The sequence below is a fragment of the Mustela erminea genome, chromosome 21 (assembly GCF_009829155.1).
Source record: "Mustela erminea isolate mMusErm1 chromosome 21, mMusErm1.Pri, whole genome shotgun sequence".
Taxonomy (NCBI): Eukaryota; Metazoa; Chordata; class Mammalia; order Carnivora; family Mustelidae; genus Mustela; species Mustela erminea.
In genome coordinates this window covers 16,721,956-16,749,410 of record NC_045634.1, presented here as the reverse complement: position 1 = coordinate 16,749,410, position 27,455 = coordinate 16,721,956, and the positions used below count along the sequence as shown (strand labels likewise).

Below are 27,455 nucleotides of genomic sequence, written 5' to 3'. Positions count from 1 at the left end.
GTTTTATATATATATATATTCATTAATTCATTTTCAAATACTATGTTAAATATTATTTTTTAAGATTTTATTTATTCACCTGACAGAGAAAGACACAGCAGCGAGAGAGGGAACACAAGCAGAGAGAGGGAGAAGCAGGCTTCCCGAGGAGCAGACAGCCCAACTCGGGGCTCGACCCCAGGACCCTGGGATCACGACCTGAGCCGAAGGCAGACTCTTAACAACTGAGCCACCCAGGCGCCCGTATGTTAAATATTATTTATCTTGACCACTGAAGGTTTCTTGGCACCCCTTACACTCCCGACTGGAGGCCAGTCCCTCCCTCACCTCACCGTCCCTGAGGCCCAAGCCTGCTACCCACACCGCAGAAGCTCTACTCTCCTCCCCCAGGAGCAGGCTCTGCCCTGACAGGGGAAAGGTGCAGGTGAGGCCTGCCCAGTTTCTGCTCTGCCTTGATGGCTCACTCAGTGTGTCTCTCAAACATAGCCCCGTGCATCAAGACACTTTTCATCTATAATTCATGTATAATTATGGATAAGATTCTCTAATTAGAGAATCTGCAATTATAATCCATCTACAATTTCATCCATAATATTATCTTACTGCCTTCCTCTTTCTCTTATTCCTCAATGGCTCATAACCAAAAAGATAAAGGCATGAATACTCCTCACACAGCTTCACAGCCAATCCTGAGCAGATGCTGACCCCAGCCCGGGAGCACAGCCCCGGAGGTCAGAGCCCTAGTGAGCCAGGCATTTACTTCTCTGGTGTGGGATCACACGGGAGGGCCACGGAATCATCCAGAAAGAACTGCAGTGGCTGCAGCAACCCCAAGCAGCATATGGGATTTGGGGCAGTAGCTTTTCACAAATCATTTTAGGAGAGAGAATAGATTTCAACAACCAGTTCAGTCACTCCCAATTGCACTCTTGAAAAGGGTGTGTGTGGGTGTGTGTGTGTGTGTGTGTGTGTGTGTGTGTGTGTTTAAGAGCTTTTATTTATTTGAGACAGAGAGTGACAGTGAGTGAGCAAACGGGCACAGATGTGGAGAGGTGGGGAGGCAGAGGGAGAGGGAGAAGCAGACCCCCTGAGGAGCAGGGAGGCCCACACAGGGCTCCATCCCAGGACCCTGAGATCACGACCTGGGCCGAAGTCAGATGATTGACTGACTAAGACACCCAGGTGCCCTTAAAAGGAGTTATTCTTTATCGTTCCCTCTCAAAACTGTAATTCTATTCTACGAAGCAACAAACCGTAAGAAATCAACAAGGAGTAATGTTTGCAGCAGCAAAACACTCGCAGAGTAAACTGAGCTTCTGCTGTGAGCAAGGTAGCTGGCACTTTGGTTCAAAGCACAGGTCAGAGGTTTTGTTTTGTTTTGTTTTGTTAATTAAATTTATTTATTTTCAGAAAAACAGTATTCATTATTTTTGCACCACACCCAGTGCTCCATGCAATCCGTGCCCTCTATAATACCCACCACCTGGTACCCCGACCTCCCACCCCCCCGCCACTTCCAACCCCTCAGTTGTTTTTCAGAGTCCATAGTCTCTCATGATTCACCTCCCCTTCCAATTTACCCCGACTCCCTTCTCCTCTCTAACACCCCTTGTCCTCCATGCTATCTGTTATGCTCCACAAATAAGTGAAACCATATGATAGCTGACTCTCTCTGCTTGACTTATTTCACTCAGCATAATCTCTTCCAGTCTGGTCCATGTTGCTACAAAAGTTGGGTATTCATCCTTTAGGTCAGAGTTTTTTACACGCTGGTGGTTTGAATCCTCTATCCTACAATCAGCTCACTTTTTCAGTGAGGATGAGGGTTATAAGCGGATGGGGCAAGAAACTTTAAGCTTGGGACCATACATGCATTTGATCTGAGTTGGAAACCCTAGCTCATGGCAACTCTGTCCCTCAGTTAAGTGGCTGGTTCCACGGAAGGAAGACTGCACAATCCCGTAACTGGAAGAAAACAAGGCCAGCACTGCACATCTAAAAGAAAGCTCTGTGAGCCTTGGCACAAGCACAGGCTTTCAGCAGGCAGCTTTTTCTGCACAGGCCACACGGATATACCTTGAACTACCCCTGGCAGGTGGGGACAAAGAGCAGAAGATTCACTGGAGCCCAGCAAGACAGCAGAGAGACAGTCACACTTCAGGCAACAACGCCTTCACAGATCCTTGAGGACAACATTATTTATGGTGGTTAACAGTATTTATGGCTTTGAAATGGCAAAGCAGATTTGTGTGCCCTACAGCAAACTAGAATGTTCCCAGCTTTCAATTGTTAATAATAGGTCTGATAGGCCCTAGGCTAGGGAGTCACCCAAATTCTACTCTGTACTGGAGGACAAGAAGGTAGTGGTGAGTGGGAGAAGCTGGAATCCATGTGGTCTTTCCAAGGACTCGAGAGTTGCCCCCTACACACACACACACAATCACATCCCAATACAACAAAGTGTCCCCAAGAAGCTACTGATTGATTGTTCAATATTAGAGCTCAATCTTCCTCAGGAGTCGGGTGTCTTGGATATAAGTACATCCAGAGCAAGAGGCAGGAGAAGTGGCTCTTGGGGCAGAAACCTGAAAACGGCTGCTCGTCCAAGAGTGAAAGGTGTGGCACCAGGCAGGAGCCCACGTGGCGTAGCATGGGGATCTTCAGGAACACCATGCACTCTGTTCTAAGAATGTACTTTTCCCCTGCATTACTATTTCAGGATTAGGGGATTGGGTTGTTAACAAAATGTGGTTTGCGGTTAAAGGAAAGGGTAAACGACTGTGTTGTGTCCTCTTCACACACGCGCAGCTGAGAACTAGCACTACCTCAGAGACCGCCCAAAGACAGCCCTTCCTGTGAAGCGGCCTGGACAACAGCTTCCAGAACAACAGACCACCGCCCAGGCTTCAAGAATACTTCAGCCTGACAGGACCTGCTAAGATAGGCTTATTGGAATTTGATTCTATTCTTGCCTCGAGGTCTCCAGAAAGGCCACTCAAGGAAGGCAGGCAGGACTGGGGGCGGGGGTTATGCACCAAAATCTCCCCAGTGATTAGAAGAGTACCCAGGGTGGGTTTTCAATTAGCATTTGTGGAATTAATGAATATATGAAAGGGCCGAGAAAATTTTAGTTTGAATTTCTTTTTTTTTTAAGACAGGGCAGAATGAGTGAGAGAATGAACACACAAGCAGGGGGGAGGGGCCGAGGGAGAGGGAGACGCTGACTCCCCACTGAGCAGGGAGCCCTTACTCAGGGCTTGGGGCTCCATCCCAGGACCCTGAGAGGACAACCTGAGCCAAAGGCAAACGCTTAACCCACTGAGCCATCCAGCCTCCCTATTTTGAACTTGTAACTCCTTTGAATTTTAACGTATTTGGATTTGAACTTGCAAAGTTAGATAATCCTACAACTAAACTTCTACCATCACATTCCCAGGGAAAAATTATGTTCAAACTTAGGCACCACTACTTTCCCGGCACCTTAACGTTGTCATCGGATTTCACTCCACACCCCGAAAAAGCTATGCAAGACAACATGCCTGTACACCATCTGAGATTGGAAAGAGGAAAGCAAACTGAAGCCCTGGGCACAGAGTGGCCTTGGAAGTGAGGACATTAACTGCCAGAGCCTTCGATATCTCCACTGCCCGTGGGAAGTGTGAGACGCGTACCCAAAGAGACAGTGGTTTCACTGGGAAGCAACCTCTTGACTGGGAAGCACTGGTTAACCACGGGTTAACTTGCAAGTAGGAGGTGTTAAGAGAACCAGAAGTAGGGACACTGCAGGTGAAGAATTCTTCCCAGATGCTTGATGCTTCTTTTAAATGGGGGAGTTCAGTATATCCATCGGACCTTCCATTGGACCTTCTCATCCCGCCCAAAGAAGTACAGTCATGTATCAGACTCGAAAATTTGAGGAGGATAAGCAGAGCAAGGGTGGCTGAGCTCCCCCCACTGTCTTGTTGGGGCAGAGTCAGCCCATGAGGACTATGGGGGCACAGGAGCACTTTGTACCTCGAAGAGCAGCCCTGTGGTAACTGGGGGGACCAAATTCTGGGGTGTGCTGCTAGCCAGCTCCTTGATCACTCACACTAAGCTATCACCACCCAAATAGCCTTCAACAGAGATGACCAGCTTGTTCCAAGGCCAGATCCCCTACTCTGTCCTATTTCTCTATTGAGCCAGAACCTAGATGAGAAGAGGGGTGTTATTTATTGGGCAGGTCAGTGGTTTTACATAGTTTTGTTTATTTTTCTTTAATTCTTATCTTAAGTTTATGACTTCTTTTTTTATTTTGGTAAAATAAACACAAGATTATTTTTAATTGTACTTAATGCTATCTAATGGTACATTAACAATACTGTGAAATCACCATCCATCTCCAGAATTTTTCACGTGAAACTCTGCATCCATTAAACAATAACCTCCCCTTCTCTCATCCTACCCACCACCATTCTACCATTGTCTCTATGCACTTGACTACTCCAGGTACCTCTTCAGAGGAATCATACAATATTTTGTTCCTTTGTGACCATCTCTTCTCACTCAACATAAGGTTCACCCATGATGTAGCAGGTGTATTTCATTCCATTTTAAGGCTGAATAACATTTCATCATGTGTATGCCACACTGTGTATCCATTTATGCTGTGATGGGTACTTATATTACTTCCACCTTTTGGCTGTCATGAGGAAAGTTGCTATGAACATGTGTGGGTGGCTATCTCCAAAACCCTGCTCACAATTCTTCTGAGTATATACCCAAAGTGGAATTACTAGATTACATGGTAATTCTATGTTTAATTTTTTAAGGAATCACAACTGTTTTCCACAGCATCTGACCACTGTATCCCCACCAGCCATGCAGACTTCTATTTGTATCGACGCTTTTTTCTGTTGTCATTGTTTTTTAATATAACAACCACCCAAATGTTTGTGAGGTGCTATCTGCTGGTGGTTTTGATTGACATTTGCTTAAGGGTTCCCGATACAGAGTTATCTTTTCAGGTACTTAATTGTCATCACCTTACTTTCTTTAGAGAAAGATCTATTCAAGTCCTTTGCCCATTTTTGAATTAACCTTTTTGGTATTGTTATTGAGTTAGTCCACTCTGTAAAAATCATGATTTAGGAGATGATTTCCCTCCTCTCTGGGAAGCATGATGGACCTAAAATAGTACACTGGAGCAGAGATATTTTTCAATTCCCGTTATGGAGTGAACTGTTTCTCCCAGAAAGATATGTTGACATCCAACCCCCAGCACTTATGAATGTCAACTTTTTGGAAAAGAAGAGCTTCACTGATGTAATCAAGTTAAGATAAGGTCATCAGGGTGGGCCCTCGTCCAGTATGACTCTAGTCCTGATAGAAAGAGAGGAAACGGAATAAAATAGCGCCAGAAGATAGGGACACACCCGGAAGATGACCTCGTGAAGGTAGGGCAGAGACTGGGGTCAGGCTGACCAGCCAGTGAACAAGCAGAGTTACCCAGAGCAAAGACGAGAGTAGGGGCGCCTGGGTGGCTCAGTCGGTTAAGCGGTTAAGCCTTCAGCTCAGGTCATGACCTCTGGGTCAGGCTGCCTGCTCAGCAGGGAGTCCGCTTGTCCTTCTCCCTCTGCCCGCACATGCTCCGTCTCGAGCTCTTTCTCACTGTCCCTCCATCTCCTGCGCTCTCTCGTGCTCTCTCTCTCCCGCTCTGTCTCGTGATCTCTCGCTCTATCTTGTGCCCTCTGTCTTGTGCGCGCTCTCTCTCTCCCATGCTCTCTCCCAAATAAATAAAATCTTTAAAAAAGAAAGAGCAAGGAAGAGGCAAAGCAGCATCCTCTGCTAAAACTTTCAGAAGAGGACGACCTGTTGACACCTTGATCTTGGACTTCCAGTCTTCAGAACTGTGAGAATAGATCTCTGTTGTTTGAGGCCACCCATTTCATGGTGCTTTGTTACAAACTAGCACAACTCCCTTCATGGAAAATCAGTGCATTGTTCAAGTCCTTTTATGAATTGGTTGTTTAGAATTCAGAACACAGTTTCTATTATTTAAAAAAAATACACTTAAACAATTGTTTGGATCCCAGAGAGCCTATACATACATTTTAACCCATAATGGAACATAACTATTGCCCAGGAGTACTATTTCCCCCAGCATTATGGGAACTCCAACCAGCACCATACATGAGGCCAGAAACCATGTCTCCCTGGTGGCAGCCACGGGCCCTGGTCAATCCCCTCTCCTCAAATGGGCTGAATGGAGATGGTCGTCCCTCTACCTGCCCCCTCTCAGTCATTTCTTGCTCTGGGTTGCCCAGTTGGTGAGAGGATCCATCCCTGCTCCCTCATCCACACCTGCACCTGAGCTGTATAGTAGTGACAAGAGAGATTAGATTCCCTCCAGATTCCCGCCCTCTCTCTCACCACTTGTAAAGACCGCAAAAGTTTAAAAAGTCTTTCACTTCAAAGATCAACATCAGTGGAGGGAAAAAAAATGAGGTGAAAATCTGGCATAAATTCCTAAGTATCTCTATCTTGGGAGATGCCTACATTGAGTAGCAACTCATAGCTCCAATGCTTAGCACTATTAGAAATTAATAGAAAGATTTACCTTCTTTATTATAAATAGAATGCTAGTTTGGATCCTTAAATGCTAGGGAGGTGAAGATCTCAAAGCACAAACACTAGCCCTCTTCCCCTCCAGGACAGGCGCAGTTCAAAACCCACCAGGAACTTGAGCAGTTTAATTCAAATGCCCAGGGGTCTTGGCTGGGAGCCCTGCTCATATCCACGGTCAGCTGGAGAGTCTGGCTGATGGAGTCTTCACTTCAACAAAAACTTCCACCATCTCCACACGCTGGGAAAGGACCAGCGCCAAGGGCCCACTCACTCAAAGCCCCTGCCAAGCAGAGACACACATGACTCATGCTCACCATTCACCACAGCACGCCCCAGGACAACAGTCAATCTCAGCAAGGTTGGGAAGCGCCATCTTATGGCTTGCCCAGCAGTGGCAGAACTGGAAATATTTGTGCCAAGGATTAAGGTGGTTTAAGAATTTATTTCCACTACAGGTGGGAAAATCAGTAATGGGCAATCTCACTAGAATGAAGTCAGGAGTTTTGGTAGGGGGAGATGGCCTGCCCCACTACCACAGACACTACAGGAAGGGACGTACTTGACCTTGCATGCATGTACTGCTCTACTACGTCAGCCAGAGGAAGAGTGGCCTTCCCCATTCCCAGGGCAACAGGTCAGCCAAGGTGAAGCCACCACACTTTGAATGCCCAGTTTCCTCCAGTGAACTTGCAGTCATATCTTAACAGCCTTTCCAATGGACCCCTTTTCTCCTTAAGAAAGTGTGCCTCTCTTCTTTGTTTCCTGGACTTGCCTACAGTTTTGACACAGCTTGTTTCTACTGGATTGCAATGCTCCTTTATTCCCAAATAGACCCATCTTTTGCTGGTAAAATAACTGGCAGTTTTACTTTTAAGGTTAACATGGGTTGATCAATATTCAGTATACGGCACATCGTACCAAAATAGGATCTTCACTAAAATCCACCCCGCGTGACACTATAGTTCCTCTGCCCCAACGATACCACTTCAGCAGAGATCACTTACTAGGGATTCACAGCTTTTAGGGAAGAAAAAGGAAAAAAGATAAAAAATAACTGAAGGCTTCTGTCTGTCACCAGAATCTGACTCCTTTCAAAATGTAAGGTGACAGTAGCGACCAGTAATTGTGGCAGAGACTGGCTGGCCACCAAAACCCATTTCTTTATTTTTTTCCTGGCACACAGACAACATTTTCCTACCTCTCTTGCAGGTAGACGCCATGAGTTCTAGCCAACAGACTGTGAGCAGACACTGTCCATACTCCTTCTAGGCCTGGACCTTAAAACTCACATATGATCCTCTTTAGGTGTTTCCTCCTTAAGTAGCTGGACACAGATGAACCAAGTGGAACCACAGGATCGAAGAAGCCTAATTCCCTCAGTCACTGTTTGGAAGATTATTGTCCACCAGTCAGAATTACCAGTTCTGGGGGCACCTGGGTGGCTTAGTCAGTTAAGTGTCTGCCTTCAGCTCAGGCCATGATCCCACTGTCCTGGGATCGAGCCCCACACGGGGCTCCCCGCTTCTCCCTCTCCCTGCTGCTCTGCCTGCTTGTAATCTTGCTCACTCTCTGCCAAATAAATAAATAAAATATTTTTTAAAAAAATTACCAAGTTGGACTCCAAGAGAACAAGAATTAAATTAGTATTTGAGCCTATTTTTAAGAGGGGTTTTTTGGGGGGGGCAGGGGGGCGAAGCAAGTTATATTCTTAAATAATACCATAACTACTTTGAAAGAAAGGAGTAATCATTAAGAACTCCATCATTTTAGTCATCTCTTGTTTTGGCAAAACAAGATTCTCTAAAAAGCGCTTCCTAAATATGAGAAAACCACAAGATCTACAAATTCTTGTGGATATAAACAGAGTAGCTCATTCCATTAGCCCCCTCCTCTTATACTGATAAGATTCAGACATACAGGGGCGCCTGGGTGGCAGTGGCTGAAGCCTCTGCCTTCAGCTCAGGTCATGATCTCAGGGTCCTGGGATTGAGCCCCACATCAGGCTCTCTGCTCAGCAGGGAGCCTGCTTCCCTCTCTCTCTCTGCCTGCCTCTCTGCCTACTTGTGATCTCTCTCTGTCAAATAAATAAATAAAGTCTTTAAAAAAAAAATTCAGACATACAAGCCAGGAATATCTAAAGACAAGGAAAAAGGTAATTTCTATGTACTTGCATTGGTATGCAAGAAAATTATACCCAAACAGAAATCACAATGCCTCTCCTACACATTGAAAAACCTTCTTGTTCCTTTCTTTTTTCCTTCAATCGTCTTAAATTTGCTAATTCCAAGAAATCTTCATATGTTCATCTAGTCCAAGGGTTGGCAAACTATTTTCAGGAAGGGCCCAACAGTAGGTCTGTGGGACTTTATGCTCCATACAGTTTCTGCGGCATTTACTCAATCCAGGTGTTGTGGGAAAAAAACAGTCCCAGACCATCAGTAAGTGTGAGCTTGGGCATGTCCCCATCAACAACTTAAAAAAAAACAAACAAACCAAAAACAAAACAAAACACAGGCTACCGGCCAGAACTGGCCCTCAGGCCACAGTATGCGGACCTTTGCTCTAGTCCTTTCTCTAATGCATTAGCTTGAGCAATCGCTCAAGCTATACCCTCATGGAGCTGGTATAGCTCCATGGTACTAAATCCCCATGGAAGAATATATTTTTTATTTCATTCTCATTTTTTGACTCAGCAAAGCAGCAAAGTTAATTAGTGCAAAAACAGTGTAATCTCAACTCTCTGGGTACAGTCAGTTAATATTTATCTTGAATAAGACACCCAGTCATAAAACCAGATACCCAGATACCACGAGACTCCTAAATTACCTGGTAACAAACATGAAAAATATCACTAAAAATTGGTTCCTGGTTTTCACAAATCCTCCCCCGTCAATTCGCAAAAGTTACTATCGGATAGCTTTATCATATAGTACACGTGAAGAAACACTTGTGGAAAAAAGCCTAATTCTGACTTCAAAGGCAGTATGAGAAGAGCTGGCACTAGGCACCATTTTAGTGAATTTATTCAACAAGTTTGGTATAGCTGGTCAGGACCATAAAACTGAAAGCACATTTTATCAGTAAAACAAAATTTCTTTTTTTTTTATGCTTTTATTTATTTGTCAGAGAAAGGGAGAGAGAGAACATAAGCAGGGGGAGCGGCAGGCAGAGGGGGAAGCAGGCTCCCCAAGGAGCAGGGAGCCCGATGCGGCACTCCATCCCAGGACCCTGGGATCGTGACCTGAGCAGAAGGCAGATGCTCAACTTACTGAGCCACCCAGGTATCCCAGCAAAAGCAAATCTCACCAGTATCTGCAACTTTAAGGACAAGATCAGAAACATGGCAACTGATGAGTGATTCGTGTCCCCAGAGTACCACACACAAGTACATCCAGTATGTAACTAACCCCCTTCCTGAATTAGACACGGAAGAAATGTGAAAATGTATCAATCCCACTCATCCGCAGGCCACAAACAGGCCTTATTCCTCCATTCAGCTCCTTCCTGCAGCTACAGCCCTCCTTGGGCTCCTGTGCCCTGAAATTCCCGTAACCGCTAATCCTACAGCAGCCACCACTAGGTGCTAACCTATGACGCATTCCGCCCTTCTTCCCTGCTGACCAAAAACCTGAGTTCATACAGGTGTCCGTTGTGGCCATGTAATTTAGGGAAAGATGCCACCCAGCTCAGAGGCACACTGTGACTGCTAAGTCATTTATGGAGGTCCTGATACCCCACGGGGTCCAGGAAAATCAAAGACCTGGGTCCTTAAGATTTATTCTGTTTGCAAGAAGATGTTTTAATACTTCAGTTTAGAATTTCAGTATAAATTTATAAATTTATATATTTTTATAAATTTAACAATAAAATTTATAAATTTAACATATATAATATATATGTTAATCATGTTATATATGTTAATATATTATATATATTATATATATTATATATTAAAATATATTTTTATATATATTATATATATATATATAAACAATAAAATTCAAAACAGACTTCCACTTCTGTTCTAAGTTTCCACAAGTTCTTTTCATTTAAAACTCACTAACGGCTCTGGAGGATTCAAATGCCAAATTTAACCTTGAGTATGATGGTAGTTTAGTGAGTGCAATGCAGAGTCATACAAAAGTGAGACAAAGTTATGATAAAATGTTATGAACAAAAGAGCACTTCCAAAATGTTTCATTCTGTAACTAAAACTGGACAGCAATATCTTCCCTATACTTCCTAAACCAGGAAGGTCATCTTTCCACTTCTTTCCACAATGTTAAAATATGCTGCCAGCATCCTTATACTTCCTAATTTGAAGTCATTATCACAAATTTAAATATTTGATTTCTTGAATAGGAAAAAAACTAAGAAACAGAAAGAACTCAATAGTATATGACACTTCAATCACAAACCTCAATATTGGAAAGTGGGCAGGATTTACTGAGAGGTCAAACAAGGTCACAGAGAACATACCACAGGATGTAAGGCAGAATGCCCTGCACAACCCCAGAAAGATCCAGGAATTGGACACATGAATAACAGAGGGTGGAGAGATTGCCTGGAATTCTCTGTAAGGATCCACTGGACATACCCTCCCCTCCCCCTACACGGGTACCTACCAATTCCCTGCACATTTGGAGAGCTACCCCCACTCAGTAAAAAGGTATATAACCTTAGAATAAATTGATTAGATATCCCAAATTTAGAGCTACTAGATCTAAGGGAGGCTGAGGGTAAGGCACGGGGGTGCATATAGGGAAGAGTAATGAAATTCTTCTGCAGACTGAATCATGGGACTACCAGCCTACTTCCTGTGCTCCATTCCACAATAAGGTTATAATCAGGCTGATAGTCCATAGACAAAATAGGAGAGGATTATTCTGGGCAAAACAAATTGAGTCCAGAGAACTCACTCTTAAAAAGGAAGCCAAGCATCAACGTAATATTTGAGGACATTCTTTGATACAAAAGAAAACAAGAAAAAAAATTCTCAGAGAAAATTGGGGCAGGCAAAGAGGAAAATTACTATCTTGAAAAAATTTATCATATTCATGCGAAAACAGGATGTTTCAAGTAATAGAAGCAGAGAATATGAATGCTCAAAAATTAACATGAAAGCTGTAATTAAAATTTTTTAGAAGACCTACTTTAAAAATTTAAACAAAAGACACCCAAAGAGTACCAAGAGTACTTTTTTTTTTTTTTTAAATTAAGGCTTCATCCAAGAGATCCAGCATTCAACTGATACTGTTAATCAAATGAGGAAAAAAAATATTTCATGCTAAGAAATAACCAAAGAAGTAATACAAGAATTCTTCCTGGAGCCGAAGGACAAGGTCTCCAAAATAAAGAGGTGCACTGTTTGTTCTACACAATAAATGAACAAGATCTGACCACGGTGTTTCTCTGTGATATTTTAGAATAGGTGGATTATAACTACTAATAGCAGCCAATATGCAACTCACGCACAGAAAGATTTTCCAAGTGTTCTATGTAGGTAGGAAGTGACGAAGCAAAGCAGAATGCCTTTGTACTCATCTTTTAACGACTACACTGAAAAACATTCCAGAGGCCAGAAAAAAAAAAAGGACATACAGAAGCCCAGATATCAGAATGACAGACTTTGCTACAATCCTGAAAGCTAGAAGACAATGGAGCATTATCTTCAAATTTCTGAAAGAAAAGGGTTTTCAGACTGGAATTCCAATCCCACCAAACCATACAGCAGATAGGAATGTTGATAAAGGGAATTTTAGGCAAAGAAAGCCTCAGTCTTACCTCTTACATGCTTTCTCAGGAATTTAAGAATGAAAGCCACCAGGATGAGGAATTAAGTCAGGTCTGAGTGTCATCCAGGAAATAGGAATTAAACTAGGTACTAGAGTCATCCAAGAGGACAAAGGAAAAAGGATGCCCCGGCAACACCTGGGTGACCCTGTGTCCTACACCTGGATGGCAAACAGCCTGTATGGCAGCAGGAAGTCAGAGGTCCAATAAGGATGTCTTGGGGAACAACACAGAGCTAGTACACACTGGAAAGTACTAACAGCTGAAAAATAGAACCTAGAGGAATCTGAGGGTGCTTTTGGAGGTTGTCAACTATTTCTGCCAGATAGTCAAAGAGAAAAAACAGGGCCAAAAAAAAAAAAAAATTAAAATAGTATACTACTTGGGTCAGAGAGACAATATTTACAGTCCTATTTTATTTAAAAGATGGAAGTAAATAAAATTAGTGGAGAGGGAAAGTGACAGCCTCTGAAAGTAAAAGGTGGGCTGCTCTTTTTTATAAGACGAGCTGTGCTGGAAGGGTTAACTCTGACCATAGGTCGCAAACTGAGCAATTAGGTAAAAGGAGTATTTCAAATCTTTACTATCTATCTTGTTTCCTCCTTCCATAGAGAATCAGCTTTCCAAATCAGGCTGTTCTCTTAGTTCCTCCTAAATCCTAAATAGCTTAGCTGTTCTTGGTCTGAACCTTAGGAAAAGCCAAGAGAGACCACCAACTGGGCTCCAGGAAGAAAATACAAACTTGAGCTGCAGGGAACCATTTTCTGAACCTGAAGCGAGTCACTTCTTCTGCTACTGCTCAATCCAGGAATCCCGGTTGCTACTGGAACCTGTTCATTTTGAGCCCGTATTCATGCTTCAACATTTTTCTGCTGCTAATTCTAGCTACTTTAGGGGACGCCTATGGACCATCAGGTCCAATGTCAAATGTTGCTCTTATTATATGCCAAAGCTAAGAGGCTGTCTTATGGAAACATCCCAGTAACAGAAACATTCCAGTGTGGAAACATCTATTTCAGAAGTGATGAAATACGGTAATTTATTAACACAAAACTGAACACTTCAAAGTCACTGAGGCTAGAGGAAGCCTTAAAAACTGTCCATGGACTCTGAACCCTAATCCGACATTAAATCCTCTTAGACCATCATCAGCCAAATTGCTGACAACTGTGGAGAATTGTACCATGTTTCTAGGCAGTTCCTACTACCCCAGTCTAGACACTCCCTGCCCAAAGTCATAGAGCATACGATAGTATGCTGAGATTCAAAGTCTAGCCCCAGGAGACCAAACCTCAGCTGGAGTGGCAGAAGACCAAACTTTATTTCTGTCTCATGCAGAAGTCTGCATAGGTTGTCTAGGATTAAGTGACCCAGCTGTCAGAAACCCCAGCTCTACCTTTCTCATTCCTCTGCTGTGCATGATCTCAACCTATGGCCTAAAATAGAACCCTCTGCATTTTGCTGAGCAGGGTAGAAAAGCAACAAGTATGGATGCTACTTCCCTAAACAGCACACTTTTCTCAGGATCCACAGCATAATCACATGGCTGCACCTGTCTGCACGGCAGGCTAAGAAATGCACATCGATACAGGCTATGCATACTCCACTCAAGAGGCTATCAACATAAAAGGGGGGGGACGGGGTTTGAGAGGCAAATGGCCATCTCTGCCACACTCACCACAGACCCAATGTCTTCCTCCACAGATCACAGCTCTTCAATAAAAAGAGAATGGGTTTGTACTTAGATTTTGTACTCCAGGATTACCTATTTATACTTTAATAGAAGTTTTCTAGAAAGCAGGATGTCTTCAACTCAGGTCTATATTCTGAAAGGACTTGGCTAGATATAGGGGAGAAGAGGGTCTTTTCGTAATTTAGCCACAGATGCACTAGTTATAGACCTAAAGGAAAGCTCATGGATCACTGTGAACCATTCTGAAATTTAGTTTGTTTTCATAAAGATCATCGATCAACCTCATTTTTTAAAAGATTTTATCTGAGAGAGACACACACACAGAATGAGAGAAAACAGGACTGGGGTGAGGGGCAGAGGGAGAAATAGTCTCCCTGCTGAGAAAGGGTGTCTGATGTAGGGTTAGGGTTAGTAGGGCTCCATCCCAGGACTTCATGATCTCAGCTGAAGACAGATGCTTAACCGCCTGAGCTACCCAGGAGCCCTCATCAAGCTTATTTGTTTGTTTATTTTTTAAAGATTATGTATGTATTTATTTATTTGACAGAGATCACAAGGCAGAGGGAGAGGGAGAAGCAGGCTCCCTGCTGAGCAGAGAGACCAATATGGGGCTCGATCTCCAAACCCTGGGACCATGACCTGAGCCGAAGGCAGAGGCTTAACCCTCTGAGCCACTCAGGCGCCCCTCATCAAGCTTGTTTTAAGTCTGGTTTTACTTAGCAATGAAAAAAAACTCCTTGAATGGTTCACATCTTACATGTGACTAATGGTAGTTGTGCATTTGGATCTTGGAACGAAGTTTGTATTCAATCAAAAATTGTGCACTGTTCAAATTACATAATGAATACAACCAGGGTAACTGTTTGAAACATGTATTTGATGTCTACCACATGCCGGAGCACACGGGCCAGGGCTGTTGTAGACTGGATTGGGAACACTTGTGTTTGCAACAAGGTGAGTGCCTCCCTGGAGAGAAGATCCATATACAACAGCCATAACCAACACACCACGTTTGACAGGAGACTCATGTGTGCCAAATGAAGTGAGGGGAAGTAACACCTAGAGGTGGAAAGGCCGGCCATTCCTTCAGGAGAAATCCTACTGGCTCTGAAATGACCACACTGACTGGGAAGAGTAAGAAGCTCCAAGTGGTCATGGGAGGGACCCAGGGCAGCAGCTGGGTAGGCTCAAGGTCTGCCTTCTATTCTGGGAACAGCAGGAGTCTGCCAATGCTCTTAAAATGGATATGAGCACTTTGGCTTCGCTGACTGAAGTGCGAAAGATGTCCCAAGGAGGAAAGACCAAGGGCAGGAAATTGCTGGGATGGATCTGAACACAGTGGTGGGAGGAGGCGAGATGCCAGACAAAGCCGGAAGGCCCACCTCTGTCTTCTGCACGGAGCAGCAGAAAGCCTGGCAGACACGCAATGCCCAACACGCGAGTGTTAAATAAAACATGATTTCAAAAGACTGTTCCACTTATGTTAATATTTTAAGAAGGAAACTGCAACAGACAGCTCGGGAAAGCTGCATAAATAATCACATGTTAGATAGATACAAAAGGTAATTGACACTAAAAGCTTAATGCCAAGAACTTTCCAAGCTTTATTCTTTAGTTTGTTTCCACTAAAAGGTGCCGAAAGGTTTTTGTTTTCCCACTCTGAGCAATGATCAAGGAAAGGTTAAAAGAACAAATAAAAGTTCTAGGTTAAAATTAATATTAAGCTTAGAGACAAATACTATTTAGTCACCCAAGGAGAAGTAATTTACTTCTTTCTACAACACCGAGACTTAAGGGGTTTTAAGTGAAAATACTACTCAACTACAAACTATCAGAAAAACTTCATGCCGTGGTAAAACAATTAAAACGAACTCAAAAATTTAACATTCTCTTTCCTCATCCACCCTCAAAAGCACAGGAGGTTTTATTTAAAGTATCTTTAAGGCCCTGCATTTTGCTAAATTGGAATATTTTTGTAGGAACAATCAAATGTTCCCAAGTATCCAAAGAGTATCCCCTTACCTCCCAAAACAAAAAAACAAAACAGAAAGAAAACCACCCCAGTTACAAGACCACCAGCAGGTAACAGAGAATGGTGGTAAGACAGAGGGCATACCAAAGTACTCAAAACCGGTATCAAACACTCCAGAAAAAAAGAATCCAAGGGAAAATAACTATTTTTACACTAGTAAAGATTAAGCAATTAACTGATATTCTGTGTAAGTCTTATGGGTAAATAAAGTTTATTTTAAGCCAATGGTCACATTTTTATGAAAACTGGCATTCAAAAACAGGCTTCCTCTGTTAACCATGGAGTGCAGTCTTAGGTAATTCCCACTATACAACTGGAAGTCTTTCAGGGCGGTAGAGAGCTTAGGCCCCTAGCTGATTATGACAAAGATACCACCACGGAAGAAAAGCGCCTAACTAGAGTCTACCTTCAAGAGTCAACACAAAACCAATTCACTAACCTACTGAGGCACAAGAATTCTGATTCCTGGACTTTATTATTCCCAGGTTTTCTGGCTTCAGAATTTCCTAAAACCTCAAAACCACCATGTGGAGGACCCCACACATTCACAAACTCTTCAAACCACATTCCTGCACGCTTAGTCATTTCACTAAGTAGAATGTTCCAGCATTTGCCTCTGCAAATAACGGTTTCAGAACATCCTATATTCTTTAAACATGTCGTAAGACAGCATCAATAACAAAGTTGGGCTCCCCCAATCCTCCTATCTTGTTGTTAAGATACTGTGAAAGGCAAATCGCCAGGTAAAACATTCTCAAAGCACTTTCAAAATTCAAGAATTTTAAGTTTCCTTCTACCCCTCCTTCCCTTGTGCCTCATTCACTTATTCTTTATTCTTACACTTGATCCTCCCCCTCTGCCTCAGAGCTAAAACCAAAAAACTTATCATCTGGATATTTCAGATGATGGTACACCAAAGTACCTATCATTTCTTCCACACCCCCTGCTACTGCAGACGTAACCATAAAATGACCGTAGTCTGTTTTAACATATAAACTTTTGGGGCGCCTGGGTGGCTCAGTGGGTTGAGCCTCTGCCTTGGGCTTAGGTCGTGATCTCAGGGTCCTGGGATCCAGCCCCGCATGGGGCTCTCTGCTCAGCAGGGAGCCTGCTTCCCTTTCTCTCTCTGCCTGCTGCTCTGCCTACCTGTGATCTCTCTCTCTCTCCATCAAATAAATAAATAAAATCTTTAAAAAAAAAAAAAAAATATATATATATATATATAAACTTTTTTAAATGTTGCTTAGAGTTTTGGTATTTGACAAGATAATCACAAAACACAGCACACCACACGTAACTCTCTTCCTCTTCAAAAAATCCTCTCCAAAAAATAGGTAAGAATGTACTCACATTTGTTTCATAGTAATCTTTTCATTTTTACATATTCTAGAATTTACCCTGAAGTAGGGATGTTTTAATATAAATATCAGAAAATCTAAGGAGATGAAAAGTATGTAAGCTTTTAAAAGTAGCTTTTTTTTTTTTTTTAAATTATCACTTCTAAAAGTTAACTCTGGAGTTTTGGCTTAATTTAAATGCCTTAAATCAGTTATATCAAGGTAACTTACCTACATTCTTGAGAATATCAAAATGAATAGCTGTGAAATTAAGAGAGGTCTTATTCCAGTTTTTTGTCCCAAAATAAAATGGTTTGTGGTTGTACATAAAAAACTGTCTTCATAGAACAGAAACTGCAAACAGACGAAAAGAAATCCAAACACCAGACCATTCAATGAATCTTCGCAGGAGATCCTGGTTATTCAAAGACCAGCTGGGTCTTGCAGCAGCAGTAAAGCTGGGTGTAATCCCCACCCCCCCACCCCCCTGCCCAAACTAAAGAATTTTCCTTGGACTCTTTGCCAACAAAACATCACAGATTTGTCTGAAGCCTAAAGGGGAAAACTTGCACACAGATGTTTCTTGGTTATATTGTACATTACTTACAGTGAGACTGAAAACAAAACAAAAACACAAAGTTCTGTGCAGCAAGCAACTTACTGGTCTATTCAGAGCATTTCTGCAAATAGGAGGGATTTTTGCTTGTCAGGTTAAATCAGCAATCACCATTGCTGGGTGACAGCTTCTTAATTAAAGAACCCAGAATATTCCAGGGACTTGTATTTAAAAAAAAAAAAAAAAAAGTTGAAGGAAACATCTTAAGTTATGTATCTGTATCAAAATAGTAATTCAGATTTAAGGTATCATCTTTATTAATCTACATACAATTTGATTTCTCAATTTCTATTAGTGTAGGAATATTACTTCCTATACTAAAAAAATCTGACGATTTTCATAGCCTTTACACACAGGAAACTGAGTGCTCACAGATTATCAAACGATTTATGAATAAGGGGTCTATGTACAAATAAATTTGCTTTATAATTATTTAAATATTTATCATCACCTTGGGAATCTTCTCTAAATACCAAAATAGTAAAAATACTTATGTTTCAATAGAGCAAACCCCATTCTTTACAGATTGTAGTTTTTGGATCAACATTTCTTTCATAGAAACTGAAATCGGAAGATTTAGAAATCCTTTAATCGGCATCTTGGACCAATGTAATTGCATTAGGAGTACTGGGGTCACTGAACCTGTGACTTTTCCCAATGGTCAATAAAGGCCCTAAAATGAATGCCTTTTAAATCCCAACAACAGGTTGTCCCACGCAGATACCCGAACTGCTTGCCCACAAATCTTGCAGGCAGGAGGTCTGCATATGAGGTCAAACACTCCAGCCGTGAGATCCAGCGGCAAACCTGTACTTGCCCGAGCCGACACTTTGACCCACGCCCCACACCACAGCCCCTGCCAGAACGTGTCCTCCTCCAACCCCATGAACGTCACACATGACCCTGAGCTCTACTGCCGGGGCATGCAGTTCCAGTGGAGAAGCAGAGGAGGCCCGAAGCTCACTGGGAAATGTATTCTAACTCAAAATTCATTTTCCTAGAGCAATGGTCTTGTTAATGATGACATCAGTTCTCTGGAAATAAAACACTACTTTGGTTAACAAAAATCCCTTTACAATTCTCCTGGAAACAGGGCCCAATCATGGAAGGGTCTACCACGGATGGTGGAGTTCTCTCCCAGTGCTCAGGCCATCAGAGTTCATTCTACCCAACCTTATTCTGTGAAAAACATGGTGGTCTACGGAGTCAGGTAGGATTCCTTTCTTTCTTTCTTTTTTTTTTTTTTAAAGATTTAATTTATCTATTTGACAGAGAAAGAGAGAGATCACAAGTAGGCAGAGAGGCAGGCAGCGGGGGAGGGGAAGCAGGCTCCCTGCTGAGCAGAGAGCCTGATGCAGGGATTGATCCCAGGACCCTGGGATCATGACCTAAGCTGAAGCAGAGGCTTAACCCACTGAGCCACCCAGATGCCCTGTCAGGTAGGATTTCTAATAGTGCCCCCATGGCATGACTCTAGGGGTCATCGCTCACACCCCAGCAGTACCCCTGACATGGAAGAGGATGCTAACAGTGCCCTTAGAATCCTGAAGTAGAACAGCCCTGAGGACTTGCAAGTTCATACAGCTGTTTGGAGACAGAACCAGGATCTCACAACTCTATTTTCAGGGGCTCTTTAATGGTGCATTTGGGAGAGAGGCAAATTTTTATCCTCTTTAACCCTATGCATTCAACTATCGTGAGGGAAATGGCCTTGAGTTACAGTGGAATCCTGCAGGGAGAACATTAAAGATACCAAAAGCAAAAGCTGCACAAACTAGAGACAAACCTACAGAAAACTTGTTAAAAACAAAACAAAGCAAAACACCAAAAAGATACCCTGCACCGATGCAACATATTAAATAGTCTGCGTCCCAAAGCTATCAATGAAAACAAGAGTCAGTATTTACTTGCATTACCCAAGCCTGAATCCCTCTTGCTCTTTATCTTCCACTAACTACACTGTGTGTCCACTGAGACAAAATCATCGGGTCCCCAGGCCAGCTTCATCTGCATTAATGTCATATGAGGGAAGCACTGTAGCCACCATCGCTGATACCAATTATGATAAGGAGCCAGGACATTCAGTCCTCTCCTGGGTCTCAAGACAGATCACATTTTTCTACAGAGAGAACGTACACCCTAAACCAAACACCCTATGTTTCACATTTTTAAACCCGGTATCTCTTGATGATACAGATGATCTAGGCATGAGAACACTGGACTACTCAATGGAGCAAAGAACCAGAGGAGTGCTCCCAATTCCTAAAACTGCTCAACCGCTTGCCAATCATCACAAATAATGAAAGGGATAGGAGGAGAAAGGGGTAAAAAAAAAAAAAAAAAATCAACACAGGTCTTTAAAAAAGTAGTGGCATGAGAATTATATGACGATTCTATGATAAGACTGCTTAATCCATGTTAGAGAATCAAAAGGAGATTCAATCTCCTCCAAAAATACATGCCTACGAAACACAAACTACCTACTAGAAACCGAATCATTCTCCAGTTCCCTAGGCATGTGCAACACACACGCAGAATGTTCCCTCCTTCCTCCTGCTTGATTTGCAGAGTTAACGTGGGTTGAGAAACTCAGCTGTTTATTCCCTGATATGCCAGTGAAGACACAAGAGAACAAAGCTGCACAATGAAACATACAGAAAGACTAGAAATCCTCCCAGAAGCAAAAATAATCATGAATTAAACATCACTGGAAATTAACATCTCTGAACCCAACTTTTTAAATGTTTTAGGACGCCAGAGAACACCAAGTCCTATTGCAACACGGGGGTGGGGGGTGGACGGTGGGGGGTGGAGGAGGGAAAGATCCGCAGGAGCTCAGCCGGCTCCAGCCACCACAGAAGCCAGGACGGGACGTGCCCTCAATACTCCAGAAGCAAGTCAGAAGGCCCCGTGCTTGCATCAGTGGCGATTCAGTACAAAGGAAAACTTAGGTAAGATGCTGCGCTTTGATGTAGCACAGACACACAGCAGGGACTCTGAGGAAAAACGCACACGTCGCCCTCATCACGTCGTGTCAACCAGCACTCAGGCACTCTCCCTACATCCATGTGTATGAACAGCACGATTTCCAAGATGGAAGCTTCGGCACCAAGCACGCGATAGGTGAGTGGGATTCAGATGTAAACCTGCTCATTCCAAAGCCCATGGTCTGACCCACTCCACAGCCCTGGCAACTATGTGTCCTCCTCCAACCCAAGGCTACCCATCAGACCCCCTTGCGCCATACTGCTGGGACAGGCAGCCCCCAACCTACGAGCACGGTATTCTTCAAAACTCACTTGGAAATTTTTTTTTTTTTAAGATTTTATTTATTTATTTGACAGACAGAGATCACAAGTAGGCAGAGAAGCAGGCAGAGAGAGGAGGAAGCAGGCTCCCTGATGAGCAGAGAGCCCAATGCAGGGGCTCGATCCCAGGACCCTGAGATCATGACCTGAGCCAAAGGCAGACGCTTTAACCCGCTGAGCCACCCAGGCGCCCCTGGAAATTTATTCTAACTCAAAATTCATTTTCCTAGAGAAATGCTATTAATGATGATTAGGTTCCTAGGCTGGGCCCCAAACCAAAGCCCATTTAATCCACAATGTAAGAAAGACCCCCCCCCCCAGCACTTAGGGTATGTATAAAGACCAAGAAGCTGGACACCAATTAGGGCATTGTGTCAACGGGGGGGTTGGGGGGGGAGACAATTGTCGGGAGACAGTAATAGAAGCTGCGCTGCTGCCTGACTCTCTGGCTGCTATCAACTTCAGTCTCAGGAGTTAGAAGACAGTAGAGGAAGGGGGTGGGAAAAAAATGGGAGAAAGTTCTCTGCCTTTCTAACATATAAACAGAAGAAAGAGGAAGGAGTTTCCTCACTCCAGTGAGACAGGTGGAGTGGCCTGCCTGGTCCACATGCATGGCAGCACACAGCCAACTTGAAAACATTAAGAGCAAAATTTTGCTTCAAAATATAAAATCTGTCAGCGGAGCCTGGGTCGGTTAAATGTCCAGCTCTTGGTTTCAGTACAAACCTGATCTTAGGGTTGTGAGACTGAGCCCCATGTCGGGCTCCACACTCAGTGGGGAACCCACTTGGGATTTTTCCTTCACTCTGCCCCTCCCCGACAGTTGCATGCATGCACTCTCTCTCAAATAAATCTATCCTTTAAAAAACAAAAACAATGGGGCACCTGGGTGGCTCAGTGGGTTAAAGCCTCTGCCTTTGGCTCAGGTCATGATCTCAGGGTCCTGGGATCGAGCCCCCGCATCGGGCTCTCTGCTGGGCGGGGAGCCTTCTTCCCTCTCTCTCTGCCTGTCTCTCTGCCTACTTGTGATCTCTGTCAAATAAATAAATAAAATCTTTAAAAAAAAAAATAAAAAACAAAACAAAAAGTCCTGTCACTTTTTAACATCTTCCACTGAAACAAAGTTTCCTTCCCACTCAATCCAACTTTCTTAATACACCCATAAGAAAGCTAATATATAGGACTATGAAATGAAACCAAGGAATAAAAAACTGAATTCAAAACGTTAACACTATGTGAAAAAGAACTTGAAAAGATCTATCTCCGGGGTGCCTGGGTGGCTCAGTTGGTTAGGCATCTGCCTTCAGCACAAGTCATGATCCTGGGGTCCTGGGATCGAGTCCTGCATCGGGCTCCCTGCTCTCGCTTCTCCCTCTGCGTGCCCCCTCCCCCTTTGTGCTCTTTCTTGCTCTGCTCTTTTAAAATAATAAATAAAATATTTTTTAAAAAAGAACATTTTTCCTAAGAATGAGTACAAATGTCCAATAAGTGCATGAAAAGATGCTCAACATCAAAAGTCTTCTGGGAAATGCAATTCAAAAGCACGAGATACCATTTCATACCCATTAGCATGGCTATTATCAAAATATTAGTGAGGATGTGAAGAAACTGGAACTCTCTCAAATTCATAGATTGTAAAATGATACAGCAGCTACAGAAAATGATCTGCTGGCTCTTCAAAAAGTTAAATATAGAACTACCACACGACCCTGTATTCCACTCTGAGGCATATACCGAAAGGACCAAAAGCAGGGGCTTGAACAGGTATGTGTATACCACGGTATACAAATTCATAAGAACCACAAGACTGAAGCAATCCAAATGTCCATCAAAAGATGAAAAAAAAAAAAAAAAAGATGAGTAGTGGGGTACCTGGGTGGCTCAGTCATTAAGCGTCTGCCTTCAGCTCAGGTCATGGTCTTAGGGTCCTGGGATCAAGCCCTGCATCGGGTGCCCTGCTCAGTGGGAAACCTGCTTCTCCCGCTCCCACTCCCCCTGCTTGTGTTCCTTCTCTCACTGTCTCTCTCTGTCAAACAAATAAATAAATAAAATCTTTAAAAAAAAAAAAAGGCAATGAGTAAACAAAAATGTGGTACATAAATACAATGGAATATTATTCAGCCATAAAAAGGAAATTCTGACTCATGGTACAAATAGATGAATGTTGAAAACAGGCTTAACGAAATAAACCAGACCAAAGCACAAATATGGTAGCAGTCCTCTTACCTGAGGTACCAAAATAGGCAAACTCATACAGCAGTAGCAGAGAGGTTACCAGGGCCTGGTGGGAAGGCTGAATGGAAAATTAGCCTTTAATGATCTCAAAGTTTCTGTTTGCGTTGATGGAAAATTGTGGGACTAGATCATGGTGCTGGTTACAAAACGTTATGAATTTAGTTAATGCCACTGATCTGTATATTTAAAAATGGTTAAAATGGTGAGTTTTATGTTATGTGTATTTTACCACAAACAAATCAAAACCACAAACCAGAAGAGCTAGAGCTAATAGCATTAACTTCATTGCAACCTCAACTTTCCCAATCTACAGAATAGGAGAAAAATACAGTATTATGTATCTTAGAATTTTGGGCTGCCTCGTCACTATCTGGTATCTCCAGTATCTCCAATATTAAACCCACAAATGGAAGGATCTACTCTCCAGCATGCATCACCGTGTTGACTGCTGTGGCAACCCAGCTGCCAGGGAGAAGCTCCTCTGAGTTAGATCATCACATACAAAAAATCTACTTATACATGTGAATGGATACCTTAACTTGGCAAGTTTCGTTGTTAAAAATCTTCCTTTAAATTCTCATTGTATCAACATGAAGTCACAAAATAAATGATTTCAGAGAAGGGTAAGATGATAGTAACCAGAGTGCATTTGCTGACAAAGACTTTTTTTTTTTAATTTCTTTTTATTATTTTCATTTATTATTATGTTCCATTAGCCAGCATATAGTATATCCTTAGTTTTTTTTTTTTTTTAAGATTTTATTTATTTATTTGACAGACAGAGATCATAGGTAGGCAGAGAGAGAGGAAGGGAAGCAGGCTCCCTACCGAGCAGAGAGCCCGACACAGGACTGGATCCTCGGGGCTCGATCCCAGGACCCTGAGACCATGACCCGAGCTGAAGGCAGAGGCTTAACCCACTGAGCCACCCAGGTGCCCCATATCCTTACTTTTTGATGCAATGTTCAACACTGATCAGTTGCACACAACACCCAGTGTCCATCACCACACGTGCCCTCCCCAATACCCACCACCCGGTTGCCCCTTTCTTCCACCCCCCCCTCCTTTCTGTAACTCTCAGTTTGGTTCCTAAACCCAGAGTCTCTTCATGGACTGTCCCTGTCTCTGGTTCCTTCCCATGAAGTTCTCCCGCCCTTCCCCTTGGTCCTCTGTGCTTCTCCTTATGTTCCACAGGAGTTATTTAAAATTAAGAAGAGGGCACCAGAGGGCCAGGGGGACGCACAGCGGGTAGTCACTGGGTGAGTCCTGCAGACTCCAGGTAAAGCAGCCTGGCCAGCCCAGGGGACACCAGGAAGGGCCTAAAACTCAGTTAGCACAAGACACATAACCCCACAATGTGTCACACAACTTAGGAACAGGTTTCTCGGCAGGTATTCCATAGTTAAATCATGGTACTGAGGGTCCTACGGAGCCCTTCAAACCCTGTAGCACCGGTATTGATATTATTGCCAAAGACCGACACAGCGACCTGTATATGGGACATTTCCACTCTAGGACCACTTACTGAGAAACTCCTCCAGGATTAAGTAAATCTCAGCTTGACCACATGGTTCCAAGAATAAGAGCTGTTTAATCAACTTCCCTGTATTTACAGAAGTCTCAGACACAGTGCTTAACATAAAGCAAGCATTCAATAAATGCTAATAAATCCGATTTTCTTAGCTATCCATTAAACATCACTCACAGGGGATGGATCAAAACCAAGAAGAGGTAAACATCTTTTTTTCTTGTGATGAAAACTTTTAAGATCTAGTCTCTAAGCAACTTTTAAACATGCAATACAGTATCATCAATTATAGTCACTACACTGTACATTACATGCCCAGGACTCAGCTTATACGAATACGAAATGTTTCATGAAGTTGCGTGTCACCCTTGGGAAGGCACGCCACGCTAATCCTTCTCTGTATTTTTCCAATTTTATCTATGTGCTGTGGAAACAGGTACCTGAATGGTTTTTAGTATGTAAATACAAATATAAAAAAATAGATACATGTCATACTCCTGACTCTCTGCTAAGACCATAGTGTAATTACCCTTTTGAAAAGCAACTTGAATAGTCCTAAAATGGATTTTGTGTAATCTTACTTTAAACAGGAACCTCTGAGTGTGGGCTTAGTTTACAACCACATTCTCTGAAAACCTCTCCTTTTGGAGCACTGAGGTGGGACCCACTGTACGAACAACAGTGAATTGTCCGGGTGCGACAGCTACCTCAAAGGGCGTCCAAGTGTCTCCCCCCCACCGTATGGATTTGAAATTGCTGGTCAGGCACAGTGTGACTTTAGGAAGTCCCGAAACTGGAGAACATAAGTGCCAGCACTGTGGTATTCGCCTGCTCCTGCCACGCATCCAGGAGCGGATAAAACAAGTCTTCTGCAGAAAGAGTGGTACCGAAGTCCCAAGAGAAGCAGAAATGAACACCGAGGAAGAACAACCAACCTGACTTGGTTCCTGACAACACCCCTAATGTTAACTTCTGAGAAATACTCCATACCCTTTTAACACCTATCCAATTTGTGCCTTGGTTAGCTTCAATTGATTTCTATTTCTTTCAATTAAGAGTCTTAAACTATTGCCAAGAATTTATCATAGGACACTTAAGGTGATGGTTGGCACATTTTCTACAACTGTGATGACTTAAAAACTAAGGAATGGATTAGAAAATTACAGTGACTCAATGAATGCAACCATTTTAAAAATAGGCATTTTACAAAACTAGGAAAAAAAATGTGTGTTTTAGGACTACAACCATGCAAAACACATAGAAAAAATATGGGGAAATGAATACAGTAGACATGAATAGGGGTTTGTGGCTGTGGGTCACTGATGCTATTTTAATTTCCTGTCTACTAATTAAAACCAGGAAGAAAAGCTAATAAATCATCAGAAACTAGAAATGTCCATCACCAGTAGTTGAGTAAGAAAAACTGCAGTACGTCCATATAACGAAATACCACTTGGCAGTTAAAAGGTAGACTGGTGATACAAACAACAGCCTATGTGTTTGAGATAATTGCTCTAAGTGAAAGATGCCAGACACAAAAGGCATGTAATGCTCTCTGCGTATCTGGAAGGACAAAGCCATGAAGAAATACTGAGATCAGCGTTCACCTGGGAGTCAGGGGAGAAGGCTGAAAGGGACACAAAGAAATTACATGATAGAAAGTTCTATTTTTTTTTATAGTGGCTGACAACATATTTGCCGAAGTTCAATGAGCTATCCACCTAAAAAGGCAATTTTGCCCTAAGTAAAAGATACTTAAAGTTCACTTAAAAAATAAAGCCACTGAGAGGTGCCTGAATCAGTGGGTTAAGCTTCTGCCTTTGGCTCTGGTCATGATCTCAGGGTCCTGGGATCAAGCCCCGCATGGGGCTCTCTGGTCAGCGGGGAGCCTGCTTCCCCATCTCTCTTTACCTGACTCTGCCTACTTGTGATCTCTCTCTCTCTGTGTTAAATAAATAAAATCTTAAAAAAAAAAAAAATTAAGACACTGAGCTTGGAAACCAAACCAAAGCTACTGAGGCACCAGTTTTCTAATACTGGATGACATTCATTCAAATTTATCAGGTGCCCACATATGTCCAGCACTCGGGTAGGGGTTTCTACAGAGTGAACAAAATAAACAAAACAACTATACAAACAGAAATTGTATTCAGTGAAGAAAAGCACAGGCATTCCTGTTGCTATTATAGGATGAAGGTCTCTGAGAAGGTCACATAATTAGCTGAGACCTGAGGAATAAGGAACAGAGAAGAGGAAAATCGTGGCAAGATTTTAGATGTACTATTATATCAATAGCTAACAACTCAA

General features: G+C 42.8%; 1 protein-coding gene and 1 non-coding gene across 6 annotated transcripts in view; both read right to left on the bottom strand.

Moving 5' to 3' along the window:
• Positions 1–27,455, bottom strand: part of MTUS1 (microtubule associated scaffold protein 1) — a 162,218-nt gene that overhangs the window by 117,342 nt on the left and 17,421 nt on the right. The window lies entirely within an intron of this gene.
• Positions 25,480–25,586, bottom strand: LOC116582076. The gene has a single exon (XR_004282372.1). It is a non-coding gene; the product is annotated as a U6 spliceosomal RNA (small nuclear RNA).